This window comes from Oncorhynchus clarkii, chromosome 16 (assembly GCF_045791955.1).
Source record: "Oncorhynchus clarkii lewisi isolate Uvic-CL-2024 chromosome 16, UVic_Ocla_1.0, whole genome shotgun sequence".
NCBI classification, from domain to species: Eukaryota; Metazoa; Chordata; class Actinopteri; order Salmoniformes; family Salmonidae; genus Oncorhynchus; species Oncorhynchus clarkii.
Window position 1 is genome coordinate 57,015,201 of NC_092162.1, and position 19,063 is coordinate 57,034,263.

General features: G+C 43.4%; 1 protein-coding gene across 7 annotated transcripts in view; it reads right to left on the bottom strand.

Moving 5' to 3' along the window:
- LOC139368797 (IQ motif and SEC7 domain-containing protein 1-like) overlaps positions 1-19,063 on the bottom strand; it is a 242,159-nt gene that overhangs the window by 67,020 nt on the left and 156,076 nt on the right. The window contains exon 1 of one of the 7 annotated variants that reach the window (XR_011627016.1): positions 4,952-5,021. The exons of 5 other annotated variants lie outside the window; for them this stretch is intronic. The gene's annotated coding sequence lies outside the window, so the exon portion shown is untranslated. Of the gene's footprint in view, positions 1-4,951; positions 5,022-12,548; positions 12,614-19,063 lie in introns of those variants that run through there. One more of the 7 variants, XM_071108160.1, reaches the window with a different exon arrangement.

Below are 19,063 nucleotides of genomic sequence, written 5' to 3' on the forward strand. Positions count from 1 at the left end.
TGCATATAAACAATGAGGAAAAATAGGAAGAGAGAAAGATCTTTCTTAGTATGAATTTAGAGGCTCCTCCTCTCCCTCCCTGAATCTCTAATGCAATCCCAAAGGATATAAGAGCTACTGTACAGTCCCCCTGCCTTTCTGTATCGGTATAGCCTCTTAGTTTCTCTATTCCTCTCTCATCACCTATTCTTTTCACTTTCCCATTTCAAGATGTCCCTCATACACATTCTCTGTAGTGTCTGTATTCAGCTCTTTCAAGCTCTGTCATGGATGGAAGATAATGAAGCAGCACATAGAATGTCTCCCATTGCACCATAATGGACTGAGTGTGTCAGTCAGGCATGAGCTCCAGTAGATACCCTTGCCTGCGATGGTGCTGTGCTCTCTAGGCTCCTTAAGGTTGACAGGACAGGGCCCGAGAACAATTAACCCAGTAAGAGAGGGGATTGGGGTATGGGGGGAACAAGGCCAAACTGCCCCCCAGTCAGGGGTATTTTGGGGGGATAATGACAACAGGCACCAGAAATATGGGGAAAATGGTTCCCAGATGAGTCGGGTTTACTGGGGACACCAATCACTGATGTGCTCGTCTCAGGAGGAAGGTGGCGATTTCCTCTAATTACAAGCCTGGACCCTGGGCTTCCCCGGGGAGAGAATTATTGCTTCCTTTGGCCCCTTTTCATCTGGGACTTCAAACGGAAGATTGAGAGAGAAACAGAAAGAGGGAGGGAGTCAGAGAGACACAGAGAAAGAGAAATAGAAGGAAGCTCACAAGGAAAAAATGTGCATTTTTTTACCATGTGTGTCTGTGAGCCTAGCTGAGTGGCGGGTGGGGAACATAATGGTTATAGAGACAGCAGATGGCTGTGCTGCTGCAGGAGGAGGAGGGCAGACTGACTAAGGAGCAATTTCAGACGGAGCAGAGACCCAGACCCGTAGTGCTGCTGTAGCCCCACAGCTGACAACACATTGTACAGCAGCAGACACCCAACTCGATTGACAGTAATGACCTGTCACGCAGTCTTTCCATTGTTTAGAAGCCATGTTTAGTTACGACCGACAGTAAACAAAACGCCCACACCAAGAAGAAAAACGCTATCAAAAACCCACAACTTCTTAAACGGCTTTCAATCTATTTTACAGGCTCATTACGTTGTAATTCAGACGTGTTAGTAAACCCAAGGCGAGAGCAAATAAGCGTTCGCCGGTATTTTGAAATGAGTCCAGAATATTATCAAAGCCCCTCGGGCTGCAGCGGCAGTCAATACTTTCATCACAAGAGATACTAAATAAATAAACACAATCCATGCTGACATTCGTTTGGAAGGGAGATTTGAATTGATATGAGGGGAGGATTTCATTACGGTCTGGTGATCCAGTGGTGAGATGGACAGCTACATTATCAGAGCCACTTAGATTTGTTAGGAATGATTACGGGTCTGGAGAATATCACTTGATTTCATATGGTCGATTAACACTTTTGGGGAGTGAGTTTAATATGCAAGGACAAGCATACGGCCTCAAGCAAGCGGAACTTTTGGTAATATCTGTATAAGATCAGGACTGGCTCAGTGTGGCTCAAGTTCAACATTATTGGAACCATTTATGTAGGACCTCAATTGAAAACATTGATAAGCAGTTTGTCACGTAGAGTAGGCCAGAAGGCTATACTGGAGAACCTGACCTCTATCACGTAGAGTAGGCCAGAAGGCTATACTGGAGAACCTGACCTCTATCACGTAGAGCAGGCCAGAAGGCTATACTGGAGAACCTGACCTCTATCACGTAGAGCAGGCCAGAAGGCTATACTGGAGAACCTGACCTCTATCACGTAGAGCAGGCCAGAAGGCTATACTGGAGAACCTGACCTCTATCACGTAGAGCAGGCCAGAAGGCTATACTGGAGAACCTGACCTCTATCACGTAGAGCAGGCCAGAAGGCTATACTGGAGAACCTGACCTCTATCACGTAGAGCAGGCCAGAAGGCTATACTGGAGAACCTGACCTCTATCACGTAGAGCAGGCCAGAAGGCTATACTGGAGAACCTGACCTCTATCAAAATAAAAAGATGGCGGAGCCGCAAAAGTTCTTCTGTGCTTCAGGGTGTTTATTTACATAGTGATTCCGGAACAAAAACAACAGTACTGCCATCAAACATATACCTTGTGAGCCAGCTTTAAAAAACAACAACTAAAAAAACAATGCTACCCCATCCACAGCTCAATCCAAAATGCCTCTCCATGAACTGTAGGGCTAGCCCCTCCCCTCAGAACAATTAACACTAATTAATTAAGCAATTACCTAGTCAAACCTACATTTTCCATTTAACTAAACATACTAAAGTATATACATTTCAACATGTTTTTTAAACAATATCACCACATAACATTTACAAAATGACATCACTACTGACGGTGTCTTTTAATATGCCCATTTACATTAATGAGCCATTTGGGACAGGCACTACAAAGTCAGCCCGATTCCCTTTGCTCAGGTCCTTATCCAGCATACCCGGAAGCTACAGAGATAGAGACGAACAGAACAAACAAACAAAGCGCTCATCCACAACATAGATAAGTATAATGCATATTACTTATATTACAAATGAACACTGACAAGTGTGAAATGTATGTACTAAGACAGAATTTAATTTGTGTGTCGACCCACATTGTTAACTTATAACGGCGCAGGGAGGAGTGATGAATGTGTGCGTGCGTTAAAGAACCAAATGCTGCCCGCGGCTAGTGACAGACTTCTACGTCACACAGTTCAAAGAATGACAGCACTATCGAGATCATGGTGTTTGACAAGGATTGATACCTATAACCTCTATTTCTAGTTTATATTAATGATCTGCATCAAAACTACATTTTCAAATATTTCTTGCTGATGATACAAGTGTGTTCTTCCCCACAGCAATGTCAACTATCTCACTGAATAAACTGCTGAACACATCAAAGCACTGTTAAAACTGAGTACAAGGAAAGTGAACAAATATGTATTGACTTTAAACACTGAACAAACCCTCTGTCTACCTCCTGCTCCATCTCTCTCTTGCTCTGTGTATATGTCGGAAAACCTTCTATATCCCCTCTGCCCCTCTCCAAGCGTCTGCACAGCTCTCTCCATGGGAATGATGTCATGGTTGGGAATTCCAACAGGGGGCCCTGTCTGTGCTCATAAAAAACCCTGTCTCCCCAGCTCACTGCACATGGCCTGACTGAATTACAGCTCCCAGTCCATCACCCTCTCCTGGCCTTGGCAAGAATAGCGGGTCTGGGACATCACCACTTTATGGCTTATTTTGTCTGAAAGGTTAGTAGCTTCACAGACCATTTCCATATTTTAGTCTAGCACGAATGCCTTACATTCAGAACATTTTAGAAAATGAAAATGGGAAACGGCACCTAGCTACAGTACTGCAGATTCCTGAGACCTCCAGTGTTTTTCCATTGAAGCGATAGCTAGTTTCATGGAGACCCACTCACAGAGATTGTATTGTATACAAAAGAGTTGTGCTGCACTACTCTGTCTACATTATGTCTTGCACCATTTCTCATATCTGCGTTCTTGGGAGGCCAAGCCAAAGCCAGTGAGCACTGCACCAGAAAAACGTATAAAAATCAGACTATCTGCTCGGTCTGGAAGCAATTAGCTTGGTGATGTCATTGTTTGATACGGCAGCGTTTTAACAGAAGTAGGGGCCCGGGATATTTGGAGTGAATTGTTAGGAACTCGTTCAAAGTAAGAAACAAACACATTTTTCTGGGGAATAAAGGATTCCTGTGTCTAATCGGGAGCTGGAAGCAGATGTATAAATAGGTTGGACTGACAGTAATGAAAGGATATGCAGCGTTTCTCATCAAATCCCATCCTGGCTGGCAGCAATGCCAGAACAGATGTGTTACCTCTGGATCTTCAGGGAACCATCAAAGATCATCAGACACCAGCTAGTGATGTCTGAAGGGCCTGTCTTAAAAACGTGTCTCTACATCCATTAGTAATGCCTGAACTCTACATTTAGAATAGGGAAGCGTAGCAGTCATGTTGTACGGTACCAAAGAATAGGGACAATATATTGTATGTGACAGTAAGCAAAATAGATGGGCTGCTTCTCCTCCTCCTGTTTCTCGCTGCAGCAAAATAGCAGTTTGATTGCATCAATTAAGAAGGCAAATCATTTGTTTAATTGGCCGCCAACAGCACTAAGGTTATTCTTATTTAGCATACAACCAATTATGCAGAGAGGGCTGCTACGCCGAGCTCTCTCTATTGATGATCTCCCAACCTCTACTGTGCTGCTCACCACATTCACTGTGGCAGAAGATAGTAGAGTTAAATGGACAAGAATGGAAAGGCGACACAATTCAAAATAAGTCAAGTCTACCATGCAATCCTAGGCCTGTGCGTTTGTACATGAGTTCTATTTTTACTGCAACCATTTTGTTAGTAACATAAAGAGAGAAAAAAGAGACCCTATTTTTCCTGTGTTATTGCGAAAAAATGCAGCCGTGTGAAGTGGAGCTTTGTTTGTCCGTGCATAAATGTTTACCCTCCAGTCCTCTTTACCATATTTCTCTGTGTTCTCTCTAAGCCCCACCCCTGAACAAAACCACACTACAACACAGTGCTGCCATGCTAAAAACAGAGCCATGTGAGATCAGAGGTGACACACTACACTATGGTAAACACACTGTCAGAGAAATGAACAACACACCACTGCCTCTACCCACAGAGAACTGGTACTGTGGTACAATACCTCCCACTGTAGACTGTGGTGCTGTTGTTCTGTACATTACAATGACAGATTACAATCCTCTGGTAATGCCACATTTTGCAACAAAATGACTAGTAGAATATTGGCTTTCTCTAATGCTCAGTGATGATATTACACTGCAATGGGCCTACTTGGAGGGCAAAACAAGGATATGACACAATACTAGTATTACCTTTCCTTTCCAGTTAGAGTATCCCTCATGATCGGCCATGACATACAGCACTGTGCTCAGATTACCAACTGAGTGACCACTGAGAATATAAATACACAAGATGGCAGCTGGAGTGCATGTCATGGCTTTGCCTCCGACCACTGAAACAGGCTAAATAAGGATTGGGGTGTAGTAATCTGATCTCAGATCTGTGGTTAAGGGCTAGTGACACAGAGTGCATGACACAGCTGTCCCATAGATAGACACACAGGTCCTGCAGTGTGCCTCTACCCTCCAGATTGATAGGGCCATCTGCTGGCCAGAACTGACATTGTTTATAGAGATAACAGAGATGACTCCAGTCACACATAGCAACCCTGAGGGAGAGCTGAGCTATGACCATGATGTCATAAGACAATGAGGTCAGCCATCTCAGTGACCATGGAGTGAGTAGGAGGGAAAATGGGGTCAAGAGGTGAGACAGTTATTGAACGATTCAAGGGATGGAAAAAGAGACTGACCTGCTTTTACAGGGCATATTTGTCCATGTCATGTTGAGGTGGTCAATTGATATGACCGCTTATGATTCACAGAATGCATGATGTTTATTTATGTTGAATTTAATCAAAACATAAAATACCAAACATGCAGGCCAAACAAGTCTCATCATATTTTCTGGGACTGGAAAATAGAAGTTCTGTTACGTCTGTCGTTGAATGAATGAATGAAACCAAAGCGCAGCATGGGAAAGTGTTCATGATATTTAATACTGAAACACCGACAAAACATAAAGGAACGTAAAGTTCTGCAGGGCTATACAGCTACTGTGCAAAAACAACATCCCACAAACTCAGGTGGAAAAGTATGATTCCCAATCAGAGACAACGATAGACAGATCCCCCTGATTGGGAACCATACCCGGCCAACAAAGAAATAGAAAACTAGAATGCCCACCCAAATCACACCCTGACCTAACCAAATAGAGAAATAAACAGGCTCTCTAAGGTCAGGGTGTGACAAGTAGTCATTTGCATTACTGCATCTCACAACAACAAAAGGTGATGTAAAAAAAACAGCATCAAAAGGAACCAACATTTCAAACACATTTCTACAGGAAAAAAACAGAACTTCTCGACTTCCCTTCCGCAGCCAAACACTGTGGAGCCCTTTGAACCAAACAACCGCTCTGTGCTGACATCTACTTGCTGGTCTAACGACACCATGGTGACCAATCCATCATCAGTCAGACTTCCAGTCTGTAAACCGGAGGCCAAACGTTGTAAAAGACGCCTCCCTCGCCTCCCCTTCCTTTCTCTGGCTCCAAAATTGATTTTCAATGGCTTTGATACATTGGTGGGTAAAAACTGTGTGCTTCTGACGGTTACAAAAATAGTTTGAAACCTGATCATCTATATTCCAGACGTAAGCTGTGTGAGTGAAATGCTCTTAATATAATAACTGGCCTGTTTGTTTTGGGCGATTGACAAGTACATCTGTCTATTAAATCAAATCAGACACACAAGAGCAAAGTGAAATCTAATGATGGTGTTGATTTAACAAATTGACTGTACGGCTCACAATAGCATCTGTTGCCAGTTGAATTAGTTTGCATTATTGGTCAGTCGTATCAGAGATCAGACAAACTTTCTGTGAAAAATACACAATTATTTTTGTAAGGATGTACGTACGACAAGGAGGTTGATTAGAGTAAGCGAGAAAGAGGGAGAACGAGAAGCAGAGAAAGAACTAAGGGGGGGCAGTGGGGTGAAAGGGTCAAAACAACACCTCAACAACAAATCCTCTTCATCCCTCCTCCCCACTCTCTGTCATCCGCCTAACCCCCTCACATTCCCCCCTCCCTCCCTCACTCACTCACCTCCCCAACCACATCCAGCTAATCACTTCTCCAGACAAGACGTTCCCTCTGTGTCGTGTCCTGTTCTCCCTCTCGCTATAGTCTGCTCTCTCAGCCCTGGGGTTCTGCTGGAGGCCTGCTAGATCTACTTACCTACTGTGTGCTCCCTTGCCCTCGTATGTCCTGGCCTGGTAGTACCCGCTGTATCTCTGTGGCATCCGAGCCCCACGGCCAGAGACACTGGTGCTATTGAGCCCAAGAGGAGCACCTCCCTGCGCTGCCGTCTGCACTGGCGCTGCCCATTGTTTGAGTTGGCACGGGGCATAAAGTAAGCCTTTCTCTTGCTGCCTGCTGCATCGTACATTTTCCATTTTTGATTAGGGACAGAAAAAACAAGGTCTGCCCTGTGGCGAGGCTAGGCGATGTGTCAAGCTGTCAAATTGCCAAATAATATATATTATATACTGGGTGGTTTGAGCCCTGAATGCTGATTGGCTGACAGCTGTGCTATATGAGACCGTATACCACGGGTATGATAAAACATGTATTTTTACTGCTCTAATTTCGTTGGAAACCAGTTTATAATAGCAATAAAGCTTTATGGTATATTGCCAATATACCATGGCTAAGGGCTGTGTCTAGGCCATCTGCGTTGTGTCTCGCCTATGAACAGTCCTTAGCCGTGGTATATTGGCCATATACCACACCTCCTCGGGCCTTGTTGCTTAATTATACCATCTTCATTTTGAGAAAGAAACTCACACACAGAAGTTGCAGACTGTTTGAAACTCACACACAGGCAAAGGTTGAGACTATGAGAGCTGTGCTGAATGACTTTCTGTGCTCCTTCTGAAACGGAGAAGACTGATTTTTCACATTAACGACCTTCTCATTTTGCCGTTGACAGTAGTACAATAATTCATTTCACATAAAGTTGTTTTAGGCAAAAGTGCTCTGTACTAAATGATTAAGGCCAGCTGTGGGAGTGACAGCAGCCACGGGGCTAGTTGAGATAATAACCGAGAAGGTGATTAGCACTGAGTGACATCATCACCTAAGAGATCTGCTACAGATGGAGAGTTAAGCTATGGATTTAACAGGAGGAAATTAATGTCATGCAAATGGTGGGAAGGCTGAGATAAGGAACACCATATCACTGTGATTTGAGAGGTACAGTCGATCTCACCTTGAGGAAAAGGGGAAGGGCTCTTTTTATCTTCCATACAATATTAACCTCACTTGCCAAGCTTCTAGATTCTCCTATAGTGATGTCAGACACCGTTGTTAAGAGGCTCACACAACAGTGAGGCCACAGAAGTATTCTGATTCTAATCTATGAGTGGGGATCCTAAAAGGTGTGTCCAGTAGGTCCTCATATCAATGATACTGTAAAAAAAAACAAGAGTAGCATGAACATAAAATCTAGGCCTAAAGACAGGCATCTATTGGACAGCCAGATAGCTACAGTTTGTCCGCTAAAAGCATTGTGGTGGATTTCGGGGAAACTGCAGCGTCAGGCCCTCAAACATTTGTTAACTGAAGGAAATCCTAACCGGTTTTTAACCTCCTCTCTTTTCCAAAACTCTGCAAATCCGAGCGGAAAACAACAACTAAGTCCAAACCCCTGTCACAGAATGTACCTCTGAAAACTGTCAGCCTATCAGTTTACTGGTGACTGTAACCTGGGAAGTTTGAGCTTTTTTTCAACTGCAACGGGACCCGGATCATTAGTATTTAAATATTAATTAAAAGGTTTGCTTGAAAGCATCTCAAAAATGAAGGGGAAATTAGGAGATACATTATTCATGTCCTGAAATACCTCCATTTGTAAAGCCTTGGGTTTGTTGTAGCTAGCAGTGGACACATTATACTGTAGGTCACTGTGTAAAACATGGAAACAATGTGTCCTTTGAAAAAACATATTCATGGGCAACTAAGATTTAACCAGTCATACTGTCTTTCATTTTTGCTTTTACTAAATGTTCTTATGCTCTGTGAAAATGAGAAGCTAAGCCAACTTGTCTTCAGGTCACGAGAGTGTTGAGAAATATGTTCATGTCCTCAACACATTCCAGTGGAACCAGACATCCCGTGTGTACAAATTCCATTCATACTTCATTTCCAGCAAGTCAGCACATCTACTGTCACTCCATATTCATAAAACCCCCTCCAAGCTGACAGAAAGGAAGGAACAGAGACTTTTTACGAATGTGAGAACTTCATCTCATGACCCGAGCCACGGGCAAGGAGAGGCAATGTATATCATAAATGAATTATACAGCACCAAGTTTTATGTTTCAGTCGCTGCTTTTGATAAGGTTTGAGATGGTGCTAAATCATTTACTAGAGACTGAGTATGTACTATAGAACACATGGATTCCTCTACCATTTTCAATGACAAATGACCCAACACACTTTAATTTGTTTTGTGTCCATTAAATCCATACAGAACCAAAATCTCCTGGACCTCATCTAACATCCTTTTGAAAGCCAATAGGGATAGAATCCCTTGTTCGGAATGGAGCGAGAATATTTTTCTTTCATTTATTACATTTATTTGGCAGGGACACTGTACAACAAAACATACATCTCAGAGTATGGGAAGTGATGCGTTGCACCAGATTTAGCTGAGAAAAAAAATAATCGCTGGATACACAACATTCACACACCCACAAGACATCAACATCAACATAAAGCTCCAAACCCAATTAGGCCCTGCAGAATGAGGGGAAAGAATCAATCATTACTGAGACATGTATTACAACCAGAGAGCCAATCTCTCCAGTGTCTTGGCCTTATCCTGGCCACTGTGATATACACTGAGTATACCAAACATTAAGAACACTTGCTTTTACATGACATAGAAGGTGAATCCAGGTGAAAGCTATGCTCCCTTATTGGTGTCACTTATTAAATGCACTTCAAATCAGTGTGGATGAATGGGAAGAGACAGGATAAAGAAGGATTTTTAAGTCTTGATATACATGGATTGTGTATGTGTGCCATTCAGAGGGTGAAGGGTCAAGACAAAAGATGAAGTGCCAGTTTGAACGGGGTATGGTAGTAGGTGCCAAGCGCAGCGGTTTTTGTCAAGAACTGCAACGATGCTGGGTTTTTCACGCTCAACAGTTTCCCATGTGTATCAAGAATGGTCAACCACCCAAAGTACATCAGCACACTTGACAACTTTGGGAAGCATTGGAGTCAACATCCCTGTGGAACGCTGGACACCTTGTAGTCCAAGACCCCAGGAATTGAGGCTGTTCTGAGGGCAAAAGGGTGGGGTGCAACTATTAGAAAGGTGTTCCAAATCTTTTGTTCACTCAGTGTTTGCTCCATAAGGCTTAGTGTCTTATTGACTGCCTGCACAGTCCTGGTCTCTGTGAATTACTCATTAGAAGCCCTCAGGCCCAGCTCTCCCAGCTTGCACGATAAGACGAGGATAAAACACTGGTCATTCCAAGGGTAGTGAGCCTCAACCGCAGTCTGAATGACACCGACCAGTCAGGGGGTGCACAGTTGGAGGAACTGAGGGATCCGTGAGAGAATATGAGAGAGGGGGATGGATTTCACTCCTGTGTCTCTCTGTTTGGCTCCTATAAATGGAGATGTGTAGGTATGGGTGGAGTACAGTGAATGAATTGAATCATAAGAGACTGGTTGATGATTTTAAATTAGCTTACAGTTAAAGTGGCTACCACTGTAAAACCCAAACTGAATTTGGTCATCAAAGATAAGCAGTGATTCTAATCCAATGAACTTCCTCCAAACTTGAGTTGTCACTCAGAAATAAGAAGTTGCTTTTTTCACAAGTCATGCTAGGCAGAGCTAAAGGACAGGAGGAACTGAGCTGGTACACAGAAACATCACATGCACAGCTCAGGTGGGACTGTGCTTTCACACCAGCCTCGCTGACAGTCAGGATATGACCCTTTCCTTTCCACACACGTGTACTATAGACATATACCAGAACCACAGAGCTGAGAGTCAGTCTTTACTGCCAGGAGAGCTGAACAGGAGGACCCGTGTGAGGGTGACAAGCCCAATTTATCAGCCTCTAGCTCTGAAAGGTTAAGTGAGTAAACATTGATTTGGGCAGAAGAAGGTTAAGTTGTTTTCAGCAGATGTTTGGTCTTGAGGTAAATAATATTCTATAGAGGCATTAACAGAGTATCCCTGCTCGCGTGATGCTGAATACAGAGCACATTTAGGCCTACACGCATTGGAATGTGGAGAAAACACCTGGGATTCAAAACTCTGTTAATTCTGACTAATGATTGTTAGGGGAATACTGTGTCTCATTACAATCTCTAGCTGAAAAACAAAATTCAATTCACCCTCCACAGACAACAAGACAACAAAGAATGTGTTTATGGCAGAAAGAGAGAGAAAGGCAAGAAAGAGAGAGGGGGGGGTGAGAACGAGAAGTGGCTAGTATGAAGAAAGTATGATGAAAGCTCTGGCCTGACAACACATAGATACAAACCATTAATACACGATGACCCTGTAGTGTGCCAACCTCCATTCTGTCAAATGACTGATGAGAGAGATACCTCTCTTGGCTCTGTGTGTTTAATTTGATTTACCGAAGGCTCCTGTCCGGTCCGCTATAGGTTTATTTGAAAAGATGCCAATAGGGTGCTGCCGGCTGCTGAGCAGGATGAATCACCCAGGAGCTCTGCAGTGATTCAGAGGGTAGAGCTGAGCTGGCTCTGGCTGGGGAGAAACAGGGCTGCCCTGGTCCAGCATAGACAGGACAGGGGGAACAATCATTGGTCTACAGAGAGAAACAGCAGGAGCCACAGATCTACAGTCACTGTTTGGACAAGAACAGTTAAGTTAAATAAATGTATGCGCACACACAAATAAACACTTCTCTCTTTCTCCCCTCTCTTCTCTCCCACCAGGCAACATTAATCAGTGTAATCATGAAGTCAGACAACAGTGCAAAGCAGCAGAGCCGGTACACCTCCGCACTGTACGATCCATGGATCTGGCAGCCTCTGCTCTCACCTGTAGAGACACTCTGGAGACACGGTCTGCATTCCTCACTGCCACACACCGACTGACCCAGCATGTCAACAACACCGCTTAAACCCCACTACTGCAGCCACACACCGACTGAGCCAGCACGTCAACAACACCCCTTAAACCCCACTCCTGCAGCCACACACCGACTGAGCCAGCATATGTCAACAACACCGCTTAAACCCCACTACTGCAGCCACACACCAACTGAGCCAGCATGTCAACAACACCCCTTAAACCCCACTCCTGCAGCCACACACCGACTGAGACAGCATATGTCAACAACACCCCTTAAACCCCACTCCTGCAGCTACACACCGACTGAGCCAGCATGTCAACAACACCCCTTAAACCCCACTACTGCAGCCACACACCGACTGAGCCAGCATATGTCAACAACACCCCTTAAACCCCACTCCTGCAGCCACACACCGACTGAGCCAGCATATGTCAACAACACCCCTTAAACCCCACTCCTGCAGCCACACACCGACTGAGCCAGCATATGTCAACAACACCCCTTAAACCCCACTCCTGCAGCCACACACCGACTGAGCCAGCATGTCAACAACACCCCTTAAACAACACTCCTGCAGCCACACACCGACTGAGCCAGCATATGTCAACAACACCCCTTAAAACCCACTACAGCAGCCAGGTAGCTACTGCTTCAACCAGACATCAAACTCACACTGCCAGGAAAAAAAAACAGATACCTTAAATGAGCCCACCTACCTGAGCCTCCATATATCTGCCTCCTCTGTGTCGAGTCACGAGCAGAGAAATGGAGAGAGAGATGGAGCTGAAAGCCCCTGCACTATAAGGCAGGCTCTTTGATCTACATAGCACTGAGGTCGGTAAACAGGCTGTTAGGCTAGCAGAGGAGAGGGGGATTGAGGTGGCATATAGTGCTGTAGTGTAGGCTGCCTGGGGTTGAAAGACAGAGCACCAGACAGGAACCTGAACGTCAATAAAACAGGAAGGCTCTCCCTGCACTTTCCCCCCTCCTTCCTTCACTTGCTCTCTCCCTCTTCTCTGTCCCCTTTATACCACTCTCTCTCTCTCATACACTCAGCCATTTTTCTCTCCCCATTCATATCTCTCTATTTCAGTGCATTTATTCAGCTGTTGTGTTGATCCCAGGGCTCAGTGGGGACGTGTCCAGAGTCAGTGTGTTGCAGCGCTGCAATGTCACCACTGTCTCTCTAGCTCATGACCAGGGGGAATCTAAGCTCTGTCAGCGACCACTGAAACAACTCAATTATAATATATACTGAATGAATATGTGCTGGCTCCCTATACTAAACATTGTGTTGCAATCTTTATTGGCTTGTAATAAACATTGTATTTCGATCTCAACTGGTTTGAATGAAACCACTTCTGTAGTGTATGAAAGGAAATTAAAAACTCATCACTGCACGTGATTGCACCATCTGAAACGGAAACTGTCGACATGGTGAGCGGAAAGCGCTGTCAGTATCATCAGACTTCTAGGAAACCTCAACCTCTCTGTCTTTCCTCTGGGCCTCGTGTCTTGTCCATGCCTCACCAGACCTCCCGTCTTTCCTCTGGGCCTCGTGTCTTGTCCATGCCTCACCAGACCTTCCGTCTTTCCTCTGGGCCTCGTGTCTTGTCAAGGTCTCACCAGACCTCCCGTCTTTCCTCTGGGCCTCGTGTCTTGTCAAAGTCTCACCAGACCTCCCGTCTTTCCTCTGGTCCTCGTGTCCTATACCCCTCAGCCCAGTCCTCTTGGTCTACGCTGTGCCAGAGACCACAATACTCTGTCAGCACTTTGTTGAACACAATGGAAACATCCCTCTCCTGATATGGAGGACTTGGCTAGTCCAGATTCCAGTAACTGTTGCCACAGGATTCCCCTATTGTAAACTAGCTGTGTGCTGTAAAACTATGTAATTGTTCAATTATTTTCAGATGTATCTTTATGAATTAATCTCGGAGACCCAGAACCAAAAACTTGCCTAAATGTGTCAGCTACTCGATGCATTTATGTTAAGAATGTCTGTCTCCGAAAGATTAGTATTAATCAATCAAATGGCTTTAATAGACTAATCTGTGTCAATTACAAAACCCATCTGTAACTTTGGTGTACTAAATCATATTCATATAATATTTATTCCAGCAAAGCTGCTATGTTCCTCTCTGCTCTCAGCAGGAGCCCCCCATTATCTCTGAAAATAAGTAAGTAAATGCTGCCTATAAATATCTATAGAAACTACCTTGAGAGACGCCAGGGCGAGAGCGGAGAGAGAGTGTGAGAGCGAGAGATATTCTGAGGGAATCCATACAATGCCAATGTCCTCCCACATTCCTTCATCTCTTATTTTTCTGCCCTCCAATGGTTCACAGTGGAATATACAGTACCAGTCAAAAGTTTGGACACACCTACTCAATCCAAGGTTTTTCTTTAATTTTACTATTTTCTACATTGTAGACTATGAAGACTATGAAATAACACATATGGAATCATGTAGTAACCAAAAAAGTGTTAAACAAATCAAAATGTATTAGATTCTTCAAAGTAGCCACCCTTTGCCTTGGTGACAGTTTTGCGCACTCTTGGCATTCTGTCAACCAGCTTCATGAGGTAGTCACCTGGAATGCATTTCAATTAACAGGTGTGCCTTGTTAAAAGTTGATTTGTGAAATGTATTTCCTTCTTAATGTGTTTGAGCCAATCAGTTGAGACACGGTAGGGGTGGTATACAGAAGATATCCCTATTTGGTGAAGGACCAAGTCCATATTATGGCAAGAACAGCTCAAATAAGCAAATAGAAACGACAGTCCCTCATTACTTTTCAGTCGCAAAAACCATCAAGCACTATGATGAAACTGGCTATCAGAGTTACCTCTGCTGCAGAGGATAAGTTAGAGTTACCAGCCTCAGAAATTGCAGCCATTTTAAATGCAACAGACACATCTCAACATCAACTGTTCAAAGGATACTGCGTAAATCAGGTCTTCATGGTCGAATTGCTGCAAAGAAACCACTACTAAAGGACACCAATAACAAGAAGAGAGGTGAGAGATGCTAGGGCCAAGAAACAATAATGGACGTGGAAATCTGTCCTTAAGTCTGATGAGTCCAATCTTGAGATTTTTGGTTCCAACCGCTGTGTCTTTGTGAGACGCAGAGTAAGTGAACGGATTATCTCTGCATGTGTGGTTCCCACCGTGAAGCATGGACAAGGAGGTGTGGGGGTTCTTTGCTGGTGACACTGTCTGTGATTTACTTAGAATTTAAGGCACACTTACATAACAGGTATGGCTACCACAGCATTCTGCAGTGATACACCATCACATCTGGTTTGCGCGTAGTGTGACATTTGTTTTTCAACAGGACAATGACCCAACACACCTCCAGGCTGTGTAAGGGCTATTTGACCGAGAAGGAGTGATGGAGCGCTGCATCAGATGACCTGATGGTTTGGGATGAGTTGAACCGCAGAGTGAAGTGCTCAGCACATGTGAGAACTCCTTTACTGTTGGAGAAGCTAGTGGAGCGAATGCCAAGGGTGTGCAAATTGGGGGTTACTTTCAAGAATCTAAGAATTTTGATTTGTTTAACACTTTTTTGGTTACTACATGATTCCATATGTTTTATTTCATAGTTTTGATGTCTTCACTATTATTCTACAATGTAGAAAATAGTAAAAATAAAGAAAAACCCTTGAATGAGTAGGTGTGTGTAAACTATTGACTGGTACTATATGTCCTGTCATTTGTTAGGATAAACACATCATTTTATGTCTCCTTGTGTTGGGGGGCGAAACAGTTAGCTATGACAGAGGGAAGTCTGTGGGTCTCTTTATCACTTACTACAACAACAAAAAACAAAGCAACTGTATAAGTTGGAGACCGGAGAGATATGAAGGTGACTTTGTTTGGGAACATTTTCAGCTGGGGATTGAGGCTCCTGTCCTCTGTTATAAAAAATCTAAACAACAGATGGAGCCAGTGCACAGCAATTTAGTACCAAACCCATTCTGTGAGTGAGTGAGTCAGTCTGCACTAAATGAGGGAGAATGTCAGAGAAAGAGAGAGGATTGAGGAAATATATAGTGTGTTTGGGGAGAAGCAGGAGTGGGAGGACAAATAATATCGTCTCTGTCAGGGGAGCTAATTTGTGGCGGAGTATGAAGACGACAGTAACAGTACTGTATAAAGAGAGTGGGTTCGTTCTCTAAGTCCAATACCAAGACAGGGGAAGCCAGCAATGACAAGATGCTGATGTTTCTGAGCCAATTACAGTCTCAGAAACAGTTGTTTAAAGAACTTTCTTCAGTGTAATTTTGATGGCCGAAAGCAATGATGGAGTAAGTCACCACTATTCTTAACTTCCCTGACAGAAAGATCCATAACACAACAGTTCTCTCTGGAATGCTCTGTTCTTGAGAGAATATACAGTGGGGCAAAAAAGTATTTAGTCAGCCACCAATTGTGCAAGTTCTCCCACTTAAAATGATGTAATTTTCATCATAGGTACACTTCAACTATGACAGACAAAATGAGAAAAAAAATCCAGAAAATCACATTGTAGGATTTTTAATGAATTTATTTGCAAATTATGGTGGAAAATAAGTATTTGTTCAATAACAAAAGTTTCTCAATATTTTGTTATATACCCTTTGTTGGCAATGACAGAGGTCAAACGTTTTCTGTAAGTCTTCACAAGGTTTTCACACACTGTTGCTGGTATTTTGGCCCATTCCTCCATGCAGATCTCCTCTAGAGCAGAGATGTTTTGGGGCTGTTGCTGGGCAACACAGACTTTCAACTCCCTCCAAAGATTTTCTATGGGGTTGAGATCTGGAGACTGGCAAGGCCACTCCAGGACCTTGAAATGCTTCTTACGAAGCCACTCCTTCGTTGCCAGGGCGGTGTGTTTGGGATCATTGTCATGCTGAAAGACCCAGCCACGTTTCATCTTCAATGCCCTTCAATCTCATGATACATGGCCCCATTCATTCTTTCCTTTACACGGATCACTCGTCCAGGTCCCTTTGCAGAAAAACAGCCCCAAAGCATGATGTTTCCACCCCCATGCTTCACAGTACGTATGGTGTTCTTTGGATGCAACTCAGCATTCTTTGTCCTCCAAACACGACGAGTTGAGTTTTTACCAAAAAGTTATATTTTGGTTTCATCTGACCATATGACATTCTCCCAATCTTCTTCTGGATCATCCAAATGCTCTCTAGCAAACTTCAGACGGGCCTGGACATGTACTGGCTTAAGCAGGGGGACACGTCTGGCACTGCAGGATTTTAGTTCCTGGCGGCGTAGTGTGTTACTGATGGTAGGCTTTGTTACTTTGGTCCCAGCTCTCTGCAGGTCATTCACTAGGTCCCCCCGTGTGGTTCTGGGATTTTTGTGATCATTTTGACCCCACGGGGTGAGATCTTGCGTGGAGCCCCAGATCAAGGGAGATTATCAGTGGTCTTGTATGTCTTCCATTTCCTAATAATTGCTCCCACAGTTGATCTCTTCAAACCAAGCTGCTTACCTATTGCAGATTCAGTCTTCCCAGCCTGGTGCAGGTCTACAATTTTGTTTCTGGTGTCCTTTGACAGCTCTTTGGTCTTGGCCATAGTGGAGTTTGGAGTGTGACTGTTTGAGGTTGTGGACAGGAGTCTTTTATACTGATAACAAGTTCAAACAGGTGCCATTAATACAGGTAACGAGTGGAGGATAGAGGAGCCTCTTAAAGAAGAAGTTACAGGTCTGTGAGAGCCAGAAATCTTGCTTCTTTGTAGGTGACCAAATACTTATTTTCCACCATAATTTGCAAATAAATTAATTAAAAAACCTACAATGTGATTTTCTGGATTTTTTTTTCTAATTTTGTCTGTCATAGTTGAGGTGTGCATATGATGAAAATTACAGGCCTCTCATATGTTTAAGTGGGAGAACTTGCACAATTGGTGGCTGACTAAATACTTTTTTGCCCCACTGTAACTACACAGTAGACATTTGGAAAAGCACCACTGCGAAAACACTGAATGTTCACATAAAAAAATAAATCAATAAAAAAAAAACAAGAAGCCTGGCTGTATCGAGAGTGCCTTGTTGAAATTGTGATGAACTGTCATAATTGAGAAAAGCCATTCCGCAGTGAGGACAGAAGGAAGACATGCTAGGAGAGAGTGAGCGTGTCTCTGGGGATGTTACCACCAAACACTGATGGAACTGCACACGGTTGTCACAGTAACAGAAAAGGCTGACAGAATAACTACTTTGTAATTGTCAGAGGACTGAATGCCCTAGAAGGATAAACAGTACACTTTAATGACTATTTACATGCAACAGACCCAACATTATAATTTCTCACAGAGGAAGGTACTAATTTAAAGATGTGGGAAACCATCCAAGTAGACCATAGGCCTACATGAAACCATGCTAGTTAACTGTATGTACTCAGCAGTGTGGGAGGGTGGATGTCCAAAATACCAAATAACATTACTTGTGTAGTTTGATGAAGTATTCCAGTATGCTACATCAATGGGCAGAGATGCAATCTGCTGAGGGCCCAAAAAGGTGACACTTTTTTGTGTTGCACTGAAACATGCAAGAAAATCCCTGCGAGGGGGAAATGCAGATTTTAACTAATTAAACAACAACGAATATGATCTACATGATGAGTCTCTGTGTGTAAAATAAAAAAGTGGTTAATGTGAACCTAACTGACAGCTAAAAGAAAATGTAAAGAAAGCAATCCAATGTTATTTGTTGCCTAGACTTTACTGCAAATGACACTCTTGAGAACAAATATTGCAGTTAGCCATGACAGCCTTTATTATAGAACGATTGTGACCAAACACACATCTAAATATTGCACTTGGGAAAAAAACATCTTAAAGTAGAAATAGAATGAAACAAACAACATTCTATTTTTGCTCTATTATAGTGGCCACTATAGTAGACATCGATCAAGTGCACAAGGCTACATGTGTGCAAAAATAATGTTCACTGAGTAAAGCATTTTATAATCCCCCCACACTCACAAGTGTTACTGTCAAATTCAATACAACAAAAGCCATATCTTTGGGCTACGCTGCACATTATTATATTGTACACTTTCTGCCTGTGGACATCTGTTCTACAATGTGCCAGCAGAGCATGATACCCTTTGTTGGCATAATTGGTAAAGTTTGTGGTGTTCCTTTCAACTCTATAGCTGGATCCAGTTTAAGCCAGGCCCCGCTCCAGCTACACTTGTTTAACAAGAAAC